Source organism: Silene latifolia, chromosome 1, assembly GCF_048544455.1.
Source record: "Silene latifolia isolate original U9 population chromosome 1, ASM4854445v1, whole genome shotgun sequence".
Lineage (NCBI taxonomy): Eukaryota > Viridiplantae > Streptophyta > Magnoliopsida > Caryophyllales > Caryophyllaceae > Silene > Silene latifolia.
In genome coordinates, this window is record NC_133526.1 from 61,783,866 (window position 1) to 61,787,304 (window position 3,439).

A 3,439-nucleotide genomic window follows, 5' to 3' on the forward strand; every position below is an offset into this window, starting at 1 on the left:
ACATGATTAAAGATTACTAATGTTTCCGCCATTAGAATAATCATGCACATGTCCAATAATGAATCATATGCTTAAGAGCATGATGAGTCATTGGTAAGCCATAGAAGAATCGTCATGAATTCTCGAGGAGAACTAATGAGCTATTCTAGTGTTTGACAAAACACTCTGTTATGTGACAAGAAGTTGCACATATTGAAATTTGAAAACGCGTAAGGATTGATGAAGATCCTAAGCTAATTAAGCTTAAAGAGAAATAAGAAGATGGATGGATACTAAGTTATAGTAAGAGGTTACTCAAAACTAGTATTTTCTAATATGCTAGGACTAATGAGAAGTGCTAGGCTAATCATCTTGACAATTGTTGCAAGACCCTACAAAACGTATACCTAGTGCATTGCGAGTTGGTGGAACACTTGACTAGTGTGAGTTATATCATCCACCACAATTCGTTGGTTATGTGATAAACAACAAGAAATTTCTTTCAAGATAAAGAACCAAAACCTAGGTTGGGAACCTAGATATGTACTTGGTAAGGTTCATGCTATGTGAGGCAAGCATGAATATAAAGGAAAGTGCAATACGAAAAGTATAACTTTTATTGCAATCAACAAGTGTTTTCACACTTATATACATCACAAGGTAGTAATATGGTATTAACTACCCGAATATGATGTCCACATCTGTCGTTTGAGTTATTATTAACTCACCTTATACTTTGTTAAATCCAAACGGGTTGTAGAGACAATTGAACCCCGTTAAAGTGAACACGGATTAGCATTGTATTCGCCCATAGTCACTTAAATGAGGTGACGTCTCGAAGTGACTAGAGTGTGATGCGATTGATGGCAAGTTCAAGTGCCATGGAGTCATGTGAGATGACTAGTCTATCATATAGGCAGACTGTTAGGAACACTTTGTCGGGCCTTATGACCGCTTATATTTCTGGCAAATTTATATAGCCTGGTCGTGGCAAGAGCTACTATAGTATTCTAATGAGTCGATTCTTTTGACTAAAGACTGTTCGCCTAAGGTGGCACAGTTTCAGATTAACTTTGATTTATGTTACTACGACCTTCGTAAATGGGGTCAAATGGGCATATTTTGGGTTATGATGGCTGTGGCTAGTCGAAGGGAATAAGTGCGATAGGAATTGTCCACCTCTTGTCAGGGTTATAACAATATCTCAGGGCCACTCGAGGAGTAATGAACTGGAAATGCGTGGCACGCTCGGAAGGTATCTATGGTAGATAATTCCGGTCAATCAGTTATTCTCCAGATCGAGGAAACCACTCTCGATATGATCACTTGCAAGTACGACCTCAAAGACACCTTTCATTGAGTGGGAGATAGTAATAGGACAAGAGAATTGGTGACGTACACTTGTCGAGGACAAGTGGGAGATTGTTGGAATATGTGTCCTCCGACAATAATGCGATCACAACTGTCGATCATGATAATCACATGTTTAAATCTCATTTTAAGAATACATGTGGGATGTAATATTTTACAGTCAACTGGTCCACACATATCGGTAATGATTGGCTGACTAGAGTTTGACATTAATGTCGTGCGACGGTGGTGATCAGTTGATCCCCTTAGGTCATACCTAAGGGTAACACTCTTAATTGATTATTTAATTGATCGTATGTCGATACGGGTTAATTAAACTGCTTAAAATTGACGGACGATTTTGTGAGTATTATTGACGTATCTTATTGTAATTCGATTAAATAAGATACGGTCTAAGTAATCAAATTGTTTTATTACTTAGATAAAATTATTGTTTACGAAACAATTGAAACTGAATGAATAATTTATTATAAATACAAGACGTTGTGATTTATAATTGGTAAACCGTTTTGGTACAAGTAATTATGAATTACTAAGTCGATTTTGTACATGACGTATTTTTATTAATACGTTGGTTTTTAATATGTTAAAAATACATGACAATTTCACATGACTAGTAACATGTGACAATTGACAAATGACAAAATATAAAATGGACCTCCCATTTTATGTAAGTGCCGAAAAAAAGGAGGGAGTATTAGGTTTATATTGTGTTTTATCTTGAGTGGAAAGCACAATGAGTATAACTAGCTTGTAGCCATGCAAACCTAGTTTTTCTTGAGAAGAATTACAAGCTCATGCATTGGCTCTACTCTCCTCATGCCAACCGGTTTTTGAAGGAGAAAAAGGCCAATGGTTTTTCTCTTAATTATTCACAATTTTACATAAAAAATTTCTAGTGTAAGAAATATAAAATAATCTCTACATCTTATGAAAAATTAGAGAGATAAAATCTCCAAAAATCCTTCCTCTTGGCCGAAATTATAAGAGACAAAAACAAATATTTTGGGTCAATTTTTAGCAAGATTAATATTATTCTAGTTCTAATAATATTAGTCTTTTAAGAGGTTATCTTGGGTATTCATCTTTGGGAGGGATTCTAAGCTTGAATCTTTGTTCATCCATATAAGGAAAGCTCAAGAACAAGTAAGAAGGAGATCTTACTTGTGCCCTTTAATCCGAAATTCCATAGTAAGAAAGACGATTTCTTCTCTATTCTTATTTAAGTTTGCATGCATAAGATTTGTAATTATTTTATGACTAAATAATTTGTCACATATATGAATATTTTATATAATGAGATTATGATTTCTAACATTAGGTTCCAGCTGCTGAACCACAAAAGTCTTACCCTAATAAGGTACACAACTATACGCACGATAAATTTTGAACAAGTGCCGTTAGCGCCTGAACTAACCTCTTACAATGAAACAGTGTACATCTGAAGGGGTACAATGCCCAGAATCCACCCGCTGGAACCCCAGTCCTATCTCTCAGTAGGTACGACAGGAGAAGTGGAAACCCAAAACGTTTAAGTTATGGCACAACTTCTTACTTATTCGCCTCAACAGGTATCACATTATTGCTTTTGCAGCTTTACAGAAGGAACGTTGTCAGCCCGAACAAGGCATCTCGTTCAGAACGTACGTGTTAGCCACCTTGGATCTGTCAGGTACTGCTAAAAGGGTAACAACTTAAAAACACGCTCTCAAATTCCTCCCAAATACCTTAAAATTCTTATTTCTTTTGCACCCTTGGGTGTTATCTGTTAACAGGTAGCGCTAAGGGAATAAAACGTGGGAGACACATCAAGATTTCTTGAAAAAGGGCCCAGATTAAGTGTTGTTTTCTTTTAAATTTTTGGTTGTACTATTTAAGGGAGTATAGTTTTTTACTCCTCCAACAATTTCCATTTTAATCCACTCCCATTGGCAATATTTATTTCCTTTTTGGATTTTTGAGAACCCTTTAAATTGGAAGTTAATCCCTAGCAGTCTGAAAGAAAAGGACTAGCAAAATATTCTTCATGCAGGACGTACATGGTGCGCGTGGTTGCACAAGGACCCGAGCATCCCGTAAGGACAGAAGA